This window comes from Natator depressus, chromosome 18, assembly GCF_965152275.1.
Source record: "Natator depressus isolate rNatDep1 chromosome 18, rNatDep2.hap1, whole genome shotgun sequence".
Classification (NCBI taxonomy): Eukaryota; Metazoa; Chordata; order Testudines; family Cheloniidae; genus Natator; species Natator depressus.
The window spans coordinates 23,468,765-23,482,263 of NC_134251.1; positions in this window are offsets into that span (position 1 = coordinate 23,468,765).

Consider the following 13,499-nt stretch of genomic DNA (forward strand, 5'->3'; position numbering starts at 1 on the left):
TTTTCTTGATGGTCATTTAGACTGCAATCTCTGTAGGGCAGGAAATTTTTTATTTTATGTTTGTACAGTGACAGCACAATGTGGCCTCAATCCTAACTGGGGCAATAGCATTGTAATATAAATAATAAATAGTAAGAAGGTTCCTGACAGTGGAACTCATAACTGCAGGAGACCTAGTCTGAGTGTTTTCAGAACACAATGCAATTTTTGGGAGAAAATGCCCCACTGTCCTCTAAAACGACAATTTTTTTCACATGACCACATACTGAGAATAAGGTGGGAAAAATTAGGAAGAAGATGATGAATAGAGAAAAACAAAATGAAAGAAGCATGGAGGGTTGGAGAGGGTCAGGTCCCTTTGGACAACTTTAGCTCCTAGATACCATGGCATACCCTTTATTCAGTTACTACAAGCCATGGCAATGGGAATGTTAGAAATAGAAAGTAAACTAGTATCACCTTAGCAAAAAATATACACAGGAAAAATGGATAGAGCCACAAGAACAAAGTAGAGATTTCTAATTTAATAGTCTCTGCTATCATTTTTAATTTTCTTCCTTTGGGAAGTCAGCTGTCTAAGTTCCAAGGGGTAACAATGCATCGTTTGTTGCAGCAGGTGATGGTTTATTGAACCAGGCCTTAAATCTAGGTTTTGTTTTTCTTTTTTCTGTAGAGGCAAGTAAGTAGCTGACTGAACTACTATGCAAGCTCATTTCAGGAAAAGCTGCATGGGAAGGGAATGTACCATGAAACCCAGGGAACAGAAGCCTCATTGTTCCACTTTGAGGATTTTTCTTCATTTACGCTATCCCCTTGATGTGCCCTAGCACACCTTGATTGTCCATTGACACTAATAAAGGTAGTTAATCCTGCTTTGGACTAGATAAACTGTTGGTCTCCTAGCAGACTGGCATGCATGCAACTCAGGGATACGTTGAGAGAGGCTGGATATTTTAAGTTTCAGAGTAGCAGCCGTGTTAGTCTGTATCTGCAAAAAGAAAAGGAGGACTTGTGGCACCTTAGAGACTAACAGATTTATTTGAGCATAAGCTTCCGATGAAGTGAGCTGTAGCTCATGAAAGCTTATGCTCAAATAAATTTGTTAGTCGCTAAGGTGCCACAAGTACTCCTTTTCTTTTTGCGAATACAGACTAACACGGCTGCTACTCTGAAACCTTAAAATATTTTGACATTTATCATTACTATTCACTGCAACTGAATCCACATTAATCAACAATGCTAGAGAAAGATGCTACAGTAAATGTTTAAAGAGGTTATTAAAGAAATAGGTCAAAAAATTCTCAAAATTCTTGCAGGTTGTTTGAACTAGCACTTTTCATTATGAACTAGTTTGTGTGTTTCCAGCTGGTTTATATGTATATATACATGCATACACACACACACATACACATTTACAGAAAAGTCCTCTGGAATTTAATGGACTATATTACACAGAAAATTATATCCCTTCTACAGACTTCTATGAAATAATTAACAAACCTAAATCAAGGTTAGCATTTTATATTAAGTTCTGTAGGTAGTTCTAAAGTCATTTCTGTAGAACCTATTACATTTTTATAGAATCCTATTTGTTTAACCCCTACTAAATTCTACAGGATATTTTTTTATAAAAGTATGGAGAGCCACAAATGTGATTTGAAGTCTATGTGCTTATCTCTTTCATTCATAAGGCTGTGGGAAGGATCAGTGCCCCACCTCCCAACCTGATAAATTGGAACAAATATTAAATGAAAATCCATGTGTTAAAAATACCTCTACACTGTTTCTGTGCCAGGGCTATATGCTTAACTGAGATGACAACTGTCACCTAAATTAGGAGGCAACACCAAAAACATATGTATAACTATTTTGCTACCTGCAAACCTGGCTGCTCCTCTCTCATGATCTGTCCTTGAATCCTCTGTTCAGTGAGGTCTGTCCCAACAGACAAAGGCTATTTGGAACTGAATTAATGATTTATTTGATGTTTCTCAATTGTCTTTTTATCATTTGCTTCCACTGTAGCTTCAGTTCTCTGCTTTTCCATTAAGGCTTATTTCTTTACTCAAATCCAGTTCCTGACTTCTTCCTAGTGAATATTGCCAGATACCAAACACATATATTTCCTTGAATTATTTCTAGTTCCTAATTTCACTTCCAGAACTGTTTTTTCTGTGTGTTCAACTTTATAAACATTATTAGTTATTACAGGGAAATGCAGAGATTATTTATTGATGGCTCTGTAGATTCATATTACCTAAAAAAATCCAAGAGAGTAATTTCTGTAAGTCTCATTGCAAAAACAGTATTTCTGCCCTCTAAAAATACTTAAACTATTTACTCAGCATCTTTTCTGAAGATATGCAGAAACCTGTGTTGTGACTCATTAACTAAGCCACCAGGGTGTGCTCACTCTCCCTTCTAAGTAATGGCAAGCCCTTCACTAGGAGATTCCAGAAATTCCACTCTCAAGGCCCACAATGCAATGGAATATATACACAATGTAATCTGTCTGTCCATCCAACCTAGAGGGGAATATTATACTTCTCTTTACTGACCTCATCACAAAGGGGATGGGACATTTGTGAATTTTATCTTTGGAAAAACTGATTTTGTTCACTTAGAAAAATTTGCTTTTTTCTCTATGCAATAAAAATAATTCTGAAGGGTCCTCTATTTTCTTCATGCTACTGAGACACTGAAAATGAGAAGTTTAAACTGGTTACCAAACCAACAAGGACCTAAACTCATGTATTTTGAGGATGCTCTCATTAAGGTCTGTCTCCTTTCTCCCTCTTTCAGGGATAGTGAGGAAAGCTTTGGTTTTCTTTAACTGTAAGAAGAAATAACATAAGGGTTTTATTCTCAACTAATTTTCTGAAACTCTGTGCCCATAAAGGTTTAATCAATTAAACTTCACCGTATTGTGTTTCTTTTGTCCATGGAATGAGCTCTTTATTAAGGAACTGGAAGAAATCCAAGGCTTAAAATATCTAGTTAACTGACCAGCATCATAACAGTTACCAACCAGGAATGTAAATCTTAACTGTGTTGGGGCTACAGTATGTAAAAGTGATTTTATTTTGGTGAGGAGTTAGGAATTTCGAGCACTCAATACCTCTTGGACTTTACCTACATAGTAACTTGCTGAAAACTGAACTAGTTTTGGCTGGTACACGCTGCTGTTTGTTTCATACATATCTATCTATTTTTTGAATGAGTGGTATGTTGCCTAATTTTACATTTAACAATGAATTTGAGCATAAGCCCTTACCTTCTGTATATGCAGCCTGTGAGCTAAGGGAGGAAACCATCCTAAACTGTTTCTTTTGTTAATTTGCCATACCCTGAGTGTTGCCATAACAGAACACACTATTTGTTTTTAATGGTACCATATAAGTTCCTGAAAAGGAAAATGCATGTCACCGGATCCCGTCTGTTCCTGGGTCTTTGAGAGTTCTGGCTTCACTGCCATGTAACGGCTACCCTTGGGAGCCTTCCACTGACATTGTAGTGGCTTGCTTGGACACTCCTTCCCAAAGTTTCATGCAATGAATAATCCACACTGACATGGAAAGTTTTGTTGGAATTCTTTGTATTGAGAATCCTACAGGAATTCTCAGATAAAATGTTGTGTCAATGCTCTTACATGGTGCATAAGGATGTCTGTGTAGACAGATCCAATGGAACAATAATAATTAATGACAACACATTGCGTTTCTACAGCTCTTTTCATCTGAGGACCTCAAAGTGCTTCACAAATATTAATGAATTGAATATTAGTAGTGATGGGACTTGGAAAGCAGTGTGCAGTAAAACTATTTCAGCAAATAAAAGGTTGGCCATTTCCTTGTATAAAGACAAGTGCTGCACTCCTAGTACCAAATGTTGTATGTGAGGGTATAAAAGGTAGCACTCACAAAATGGTATCCACCAGCAAGTGCTGCTAGCTTCTATTTGATCCAGAGAATACCTCAAATGGTAATAAATACCCCCTGTAGGTAAGAGTGCCTGATCTCCTTTTGTAACATAAAGGCAAGAGGAACGATGAAACCAACTCTACTGTATAAATCTGCAGTTAGTTTCTCTTTTGTTATCTTCCCTTTGGGGCATCCTATATAGCTTCCCTTCAATGGAAATAGCCCGCCCCCTTGGACTCTCATTCTTATTGGTGGATGGCTCTGTTATAGTCCTTATCACATAGGTCTGCTGCTATGGCACCATAAAATAAAGGTTATTAACAAGGAATGGGAAGGGGGGGTGTTGGGAAGTGGGAGGGTTTTTCTTCAGGTTAGTTGAATGCATGTGAGAAACAGTAAAGAATTTCTCTAAAGCTGGGTGTGTGCACGAGCAAGCAAACTGGTTTTACTTTATGGAAAGAGAGAAAACATGGAAAACGAAAGATGGGACCTAACAACAGAGAGAAAAAGAGCGGTGAGGCACGGCATTCAGTTGTGTTCGTGCACTGCACTATGGTGAGGTGCAGTGGGGATTGGTCCGCAGCACTGGGCTGAAATTCTGCAGTGTAATGCATTGCATGGGGATCAGTTGTATTAGGAATGTAGTTCATTATAGTACATTGCAGCAAGGTGTGGTGCACTGCAGGAATTGTATTCTATTTACTGCTGGTGCACTGCACTTGGATTATACAAATAATTCTGTTATGAATGGAGCATTGCACTAAGGTGTGCACTGGGGGCTGTCAGGTGACTACATGTTTCTGCTGAGCGGGATTGGAGTAATCTGAAATTCACTACTAGGAATTAACCCCACCCAACCCCCAGTCTGCATATATGCATTAGGCAAAGAGTTGTAATGTGTACTTGCCTTGCATGTGGTGCTAATAGCTCAGAGTGCTATTATCACAAATGAACTTTGGAGTGCTGATTTTACCTTAACAGGACAGAGCCCCCAAACCCATTTCTGCAGTATCCTGGGAATACTCACTGTTTCATTTTTTAATCCTTGATAGTGTCTGAGCACCTTTGGCCCAGCAAAGGATCATTGTGCTTGCTCCTGGATACATCCCTCCAAGGTCTCCAGACCTTTATCAGTTGGTCTGCTCTCCTTTCTGAGCCACTTTAGAGGATAGTTAGGAGCCAACTGGTATGGCCTTAAATTTCTCTCTCCTATTGGGCCCTCAATATTTTTAACAAAGTCCTGATTACAGGTTTGTGGCAGTGGGCTTTGGGGGCTGTTTTCCATTTTACTGGATCATGACATTTAGAGATGACACCACTTATTGTTGGAACATACAAGAAAGTATTTAGCAGTGATAGTAATAGTATCCGCTCTTTCTGAGTCACCATGGTGATTGCTATGCTTAAGAATTTGCATCTGCAGATGAAAAAGTTAAGAAATGTTGTCTCTACCCCATTTTTGCAATGTAAAAATACTTCAAGACTCTTATCTTCCTCATAACTCTAAACATATTTATAAACCACTTATCACCATATTATAAAATTATGTTAGGGGCAAACCCAATGGTTATAAATACTCCATATTTCTATAGTTTCTCTGTCTCTTGAACTCTGCATTAAGTATGTGAACAGCATGGTTTGTTAATGCTGCTAATGACAGTTTCTGATTAGCAGCTTGATAGTGTAGAAGGAAGCTTTAAATCCCATATCTGGGTTATTTTGCAGGTACAGGGCAGCTTGCCTTTCAGTTAAAATTCACAGGCATTTTATTATTACAAAAACTGGGAATATCTTGGACTCCCATTTCTGCTGAAGACGATGATAATGTCCCTGACCCTAAATTTTGTAATTGCTGAAGATAGCAGAAACACTGTTTCTGACCCTCTACTTTGATTACCCATGCTCCAGATTCATTATATCACAGTCAAATCCTTGCTGTTTATTCCCTAATTTTTACTTTCCTGACTCACTAATGGGGCAGATCTTTTCCATTTACTAAGTGCTGGCTGTAAGCAGAATTTTCATGTGCCACTTCTTGTCATTCCTGATGGCTCATGAATCTGAACAGCATTCTTAAGTGTTTGAAAAAAATGCTAAAATCTCTTTTAAGATTGCAACATGATGAGTCAAAGCTAATCTTTCTACCAGACTACAGTTCTTTAACATGGGAAGTAGAAAGCTTTATATTTCTGACCTCATTTCCCTTTTTAAATATAGGATGTCACATATACCTTATTGAATATTAATTCTGTGGATAACAATTTCCTTTGTGACCAAGCCTCTCCAAATAGTAATCTCCTTGTTTTGCAATACTGGCTGCTATAACATTTCTGAGCCTTGCATGGCTTGTTCACGGGAGATGTTGTCCTTGAACAGGGGCTTGGTTTTATTTCTGCATCTTGGTGAGCGTGAATTATGGCTGGTTACTTCCTTAAGCAAAGATAAGCAGCTTAGCCATTCTTTACTCTTTCTTCACCTTCTTCTTAATGACAAGGAAGGCTGCCCATGGTAAGTCATCAGTTAAGAAAACTAATGAGAAATTGCCCTAATGATAAGAAATGGATACAATTTGTTCCTTGAGTACAGTTATGCCGCAACCCTTGGCACCTTTATCTACATTACCAACCATGTACACAGACACTTTTACATTTCATTTGAAGATCCTTTTGCAGAGTAAACGTGTTGTCTTTTTAGTTATTTGATATGGTCCCTTTATGGGTTTTTTAACAAGAACAGAATCAAACACAATAAGGGACAATATAGGACAAACCTTTCCCATCATCTAATAGGTAATACTGGCCCAACTCTGAAACCCACCTTTTTAATTGTTCATCAGCCTGAAACCACACCAATTTGTCTTAGTCTCAGACCCCAAAAGAAAAGAAAATGAGCCAGCTCATATACCTCTACTATAAACAAAATAAGACTGTTACAATACAGAGGATGCATTGTATGTACCCGATTCAGGGAATCTATTCTAGTCACATACTTGGGCAGCACCATCAGCCAGGATGGCGGAACAAGCCAAGACATCTGGAACAAAATCAATAAAGCCAGGAACACCTTCAGGAGCTTAAATACAGTCTGGAAATCATCAAAATACAACACCAAAACCAAATTCAAGATTTATCAGATCTGTGTACTTTAAACACTAGTTTATAGTGTAAAATGGGGGGGAATGAGAAAGTATGACATGTCCAAACTGTCTTCATTCTGTACAACCTACCTCAGAAAAATCCTCTGTATCTTTTGGCCCAGAACAATCCCAAACCAAGATCTATTGACACAGTGCAACCAAGAGGATCTGAGCACAACCCTTGCCAGGAGGCGCTGGAGACGGATCGGTCATGTGCTTCAGATGGAAACTGATTCCATCACCAGAGTAGCAATAAGATGGACACCTGAAGGCAAGCGAAAACTAGGTCACCCGAAAACAACATGGCGAAGAGCTGGGGAAGCCGACCTGAAAAACCTGGGGCACAGCGGAGGAACCACTGAAAGACTTGCCAGAAACAGACTGGAGTGGAAGAGCTTTGTCACTGCCCTAAACACCAGAGGCATCATAGGAACATGATGATGATGATGATGATTCTATTCAGGTTCTTATATTGCATGTTTCAGTGGAGTATTCTAATGCCAATGGTCTCCGCATTTCATAAAATCCAAAGAATGCCTTTCTTTCTAGAGCAAAGCTCCCAGGCGTACAGAAGGGAGTCCAGCACAGAGGATCTGCTCATGGACACTGAAGGTGGAGAGTTGTATTTGGCCCTTAGGTATCATGGCGATGGGAGCTGTATAAGAACCTGAATAGAACAGAGTATACAGATAGTAAGGTACACTCCCTAATCACATACAGGTCCGAGCTTATACTGCTCTGAAGTGAGGGAGATCAAACACGGGCACCAGTATTATATTGAGAGAAATCATGACATACAAACGCAGGTAAATACATCTCAAAAGAACAGCTGTAGTGGTGGCAGGCCATGGTGTGCCATGAGGGGGGTGCTTTGAACACCATGGAGCAGTGGTGGGTGGAGGAAGTTACTGTAGCCTGTTAGGGGGCTTATTCCTTCACCTGATTACTTCCCTGGTCCTTCTCTCATGAACAGAGAGCAACAATACCTGAAGTCCAAAGGTGCAAACAATTCGATGTTTATTGGGGTGAACTTCCAGCAAGCATGATTCCAGTTTCCTTCCTTAATGTCCCCCTTCCCAGCTCTGACACCACAGAGCCTTACCTGTGTCCCTGTTCCCATTCCCCCCCTTAGCAAAACATGATTCCAATTCCCCACTCCTATTCCCTGTTTCCATTTCCCCCCCTTACTTCCTGATTGACTGCAGACTATATAGTAAAACTTGAGTTCTGCTTAGCTATACCTTAACCTATCATTTTACTGAAATTTAACTAGCCAATCCTAACATATTGTAACTTGATTATTTAACCAATTATATCCCACCACCTTAATTAGTTTACATCCAGCAAAATTAATTATACAGCAGACAGAAACAATCACAGAACCAGACAGAGACCATGCAAGTGAACAATAGCAAAGTGGGAACTATAATGACAAAGCAATACAGAAGTGAAGATTTCACAACTACATCTATTGATAAGTGAGTTCTTGCCAGACAGGATGCTATCAAACTAAGTTTCCTTTTACATCTTCTAGACACTTCCCTTTCTCTGGAGGTGATAGGCATTATCAGGACAGGATTGTATTCCTAACAACCCAATAGCACCTTCTTTCAATGTGACTGGTTTGGAATGTGAGGCTGTGACCGTTCACTTCCCAGCTTATGGCTGCCTCTGCTGCTTAGCCAAAGGCCTTAGCCTAAGAACAGGGCCTCAGACTGTCACAGTAAGAGAAGGCCCTTACACCGGCAGACAGTGATTTTGATTCTTTCTTTTATACCTCTATAACTAGCTAAGTGATAAGAATACACCTAAATTAGAGTAGAGGCCTTTACAGACAGGCCTGAATATCTATATCCTAACATAGCCATGCAAGGGGGACGACTGTGGACCTAGCCAATTGGTCTGTGAACTATGCACATCCATGGCCCAATAACCTAGCATAGGGAGAGTGCAGGTCCCCCTGGCTGGGCCCAGAGCCTGTAGCAATGGCAATGGATTGGCTGTGCCAGTTTGCTGCTGAAACTCACCTTCACACAGAGCCCATAAGTCAGGCTTTGCTGTAAGACTAATATTTCCCCATAATGGTCTTTAAGGTGTTCAGATCATCTGAATCAGCTGACACATCCTATTCAGCAGCTGGCCTACAGAATTGTTTTCTGATACGAGCTTGCTGCCCAAAGGCTACATGGTTTGTGTGAGCTCCCTTATACTATGCACCTTGATTACACCTCAGATGTTTGATACTCATTAGTATTCTGCTACGGCTGACAATAATCTCTCTCCACACAGATCCTCCCATCATCTTCCGGTTTTATCACCAAATACAGATCTGACCGACCCCTTATATACGATTCAGGTCAGATCTCTGTCTAAACCAGGTGCTTGCTTGTCTAAAGGGGACCCTGCTTGTTTCACAGATTAGAGAGCCAATATTTTAACAAGTAAGTGTGCAGGATCAGCAGAAAGTAGCACTGATGATATTAGTTTCCTTTTAGGATTAGGAGTCACTGTCTCTGTATTTAAGGAACATGTATACTTCACTGGCCCGATGTAATTGCATCCACAAGAATCTGACATGCATTGGGCAGAATCAGCATGCTGCATATCCAGTCTGTCTATCTATCCAGAAAACCCACAAAGCGGAGGAAATACCTGGGTCAGGAAAGAAGGTTAAATTAGAGGGCAGTGTATGCCCCGGGGTGGTGGCCCAGCTCACCGGTACTACTCACTTGCCACAAGTCCATACTACCCTGTTCGCAAGGGCTGGGTTATAGACTCTGGCCACTAGGCCATACTGCCCCAATAGGAAGGGCCGGGCTGCTGACTTAGCCCACAGGGCCACTCAGCCCCAAGACAGGGGGCAGCTCTACAGACTAACCTCTCCCCTGCCTCCAAAGGGTTATGGGGTGTATCAGCCCCGTGAGAGCATCGCACATTAGCAATGAGTCCAGAGGACCCCAGAGTTGCAAACTATTTTCATAACTGGATAGCAGACTTGACTGAAGGTGAGGTGATGGTGCTGGCCAGATCTACTCCATGCAGCTTGTGTTGTTCATTTATATCGTGCCATCAATGCATATGGTATGATAAACTATGTTTAATAAACAGCAGATAGAGTTTATAGCCTAACTTGAACAGCAGCAGCAAGGGCATGATAAACCATAAATCAGGATAAACACAGGATGCTCAATGAGCATTATAGCCAGACTATGTCACAGATAAGGGGGGGATTGTAAAAAAGCTGTTTGAAAAAAGGAAGGAATGGGGCATGGCAGACATTAATTGGGAGAATGGTCCAGGTGAATAGAGCAGCATGAAAGAAGACATGAAGTTGGGAGTAGATGAAGGAGACAAAAGACGTGAACAGGTGAGAAGCATGTGGGAAGTATAGTAAGCAGGAGAAGGTGTCAGAGGAGAGGAGGCCAAGATAATTCTCATTGTTTTATACAGAAGTAGTTAAGTGATTTACTCAAGGACAGTGGTACAGCCAAGAATAGAACCCAGGAGTCCTGACTCCTTGTTCCCTATTCTAATCACTAGACCACACTCTCCTCCTTAATTAAGTAACAGTCAAAAGGGACAATAGAAGTTTGAGTGCTAGAATTTGTCTGGTGAAGCCCATTGGCTCCTTCCTGGACTGAGTCCATTGAGATTGTCTCTGGGTATTTCATAGTCTGCAGTGAGGAACAGAACAGATTATTATTAATGAAGTGAAGCAAACTATCAAGGGTGGCATAGTGGTATTTTTGTGCCTAGGCATGAAGAATAATGCTGTCCTTAAATGCAGAGGGGCCAGTTTCAACCTTGCAGAGTGTACTAACTTGCTGAGCATCGACTTCCTATCCCTTCCTCATTATCTCCTTTGTGCCTTCTCCTTTGCCTTCCATGCTTCCTCCTCATACTCCTCCTCCACTCCTGAGCACGTGTAGACACTGGAGGAGCAACATGGTACTTATTTCTTATAGGTTAACAATGAGGAATTCTCTCCCTGAGTGACTGATTTCCAAGCAGTCTTTGGTATTTCTCTTTAAAACATAATTAGTTTATATTTGTTTTCCCCTCTCTGATTGGCACTTTCTATTCTAATAAACCAACACCCACATATTATGCAGCCAAATGGCCCTTTCAGTTAGTACAAATCATCATTTACAGTCCAACAAACTCAGTTGATTGTGCAAACCTGCAGCACATCCATAAAGCTTCTATCTTAGTTTGTTATGCAATGGTGAATCATGAAGGAAATGCAGAGTGTAATTAAAAACAGTGATACAGAGATATTAGTAGTGTGACGCTAGAATCAAAGCATGTGATAATCATTTATATTAAACATTAATCATCTGTATTAAATGTTTATTTCTATGTGTTGTTTTCAGAAATTACTCAGATGATAAGATGTCCGCTCCACAAATGCCAGACCTGTGTCTGGACAAGCTAAAAAAAACCCCTGAAAATAAGTTGAACTGAGAGTCCACTATTGAAATAGTCTGTTGGGGGAACTGAGGTGGATAAATAAGTCTAATAATTTAGACATGGGCTATTTCTAATCTTGGTGCCAAGTACCATTGTTCTTGTTCTTCCTGAAAGCACCAGGCTCAGCACCAATACTTCCAGGAAACGATGTGCTGTGATATAAGGCCCAGAAATATATCATCTTCTGTGCAGAAGAAGTGAGTTGGGTAAGTGTTTTAAGATTACCTCAAGACTAGGCCCTCATATGACAGAGAACTTCTCTCTCTCTCTCTCCCTTCTCTTTTCTTTTTTTTTAATCCAGCTGGTATAATTTTAACAATAACCTTATGTACACACAGAACAGGCCTCTGAAAATATTTCTGCTGTGTTTAGGGCAGGGGTAAGATGAGCTGGTCAGTATATATCCATAGGGCTATACTGCCCATTCAAATGGTGCATATTTCATGGTGCTCATCATTACTGAGGAGTAACTGGAGTGCTATCTATTAGTTTTACTAGAATCCATGTTTAATCTGAAAACAAAAGCAGGAACAGAGCTATCTACAACGAAAGTGACACCAACCCAATATTAATTATCAAAATGAATGTCTAACTAGTACACATGGCCAGAGTTAAGGCTATGAGTTTGTTGTCTGGGAGAGGCCTGGAGATATGTGGAGGATGAATTATGGGTGGTTGAGAAGAGGACTCGTTAGTGGAGTGCAATGTGGTGTTGAATGACTTAACTGCTTATCTTCTTGGTTTTTATGGTTTGGGTTGGTGAGCTGAGCAAGCTTAGACCAAAATTAGGAAAGATTTTTTTATGTGGAAAATAAGCATTACATTTAAAGTAAAAATAGGACGACACTTTCCACAGTTATAGGAGTCATTTTCCCAACTATTAATGTAACTGCATGTGAATGTTTCCATAATTTCCCCCCCAATAATGTAGGTTGTGCTTAAATAATTTTGCTCTTTGTAGAATTCTTTTAATAATCTAAATTGGTTGGTTATGATTTCTAAGTTGATTGTTTGGGAGAAAGCAAAACCTGTCCCTTTCAAACTGCTGTACAGTAGAATCTCAGAGTTACGAACTGACCAGTGAACCACACACCTCATTTGGAACCAGAAGTACACAATCAAGGAACAGCATAGACCAAAAAAAAAAAAAGGGGGGGGGGGAGAGTGGCAAATAAAGTACAGTACTGTGTTAAACATAAACTACTAAAAAAATAAAGGGAAAGCAGCATTTTTCTTCTGCATTGTAAAGTTTCAAAGCTGTATTAAGTCAATGTTCAGTTGTAAACTTTTGAAAGTACCGTAATGTTTTGTTCAGAATTACGAACAACCTCCATTCCTGAGGTGTTCATAACTCTGAGGTTCTACTGTACTTTTATTTTAAAAATTGTTTAGCTTTCCTCTGTGAAGAGAAATCTCTAAGGAACAACTAAGTGCCTCATTGTCAGTGGAAGATCAGTATAAGAGTGCATACTAACTAGTTACTGAATACGGCCCTAGATTAGGACTTCTACTTTGAGCAGCAGTATCTGTCTTTCCAGGAAAAAAACTGGAGAGTTTTAGGCTACAATCTACACTGCATTGTCATCGGTAAAACTTTTGTCAGTCAGGGGAGTGAAAAAAAACACCCTGGACCCACAAAAGCTTTACTGATGAAATGTGCCAGTGTGGACAGTGCTTTGTCGGTGGGAGACACTGTTCCGCCGACAAAGCTTCTGCCCCTCGTTGGGCGTGATTTTATTTTGTCAGCAGAAGAGCTCTCAGATCCTGCCAACAAAGAGTGGCTACACTGCATACCTTATAGTGGCACTGCTGTAGCAGCACAGTTGTGCCGCTGTAAGGTGTGCAGTGTAGACAGAGCCTTAGTTTCCATCACTGCAGTCACCATCCCAACCACGAAAAAGCACTCTGCAGAGATCCATTGTTCACTGGTTTGTCAGTTTGGTCACCAAAGAAAATGTCCAGGGGAAAATTGA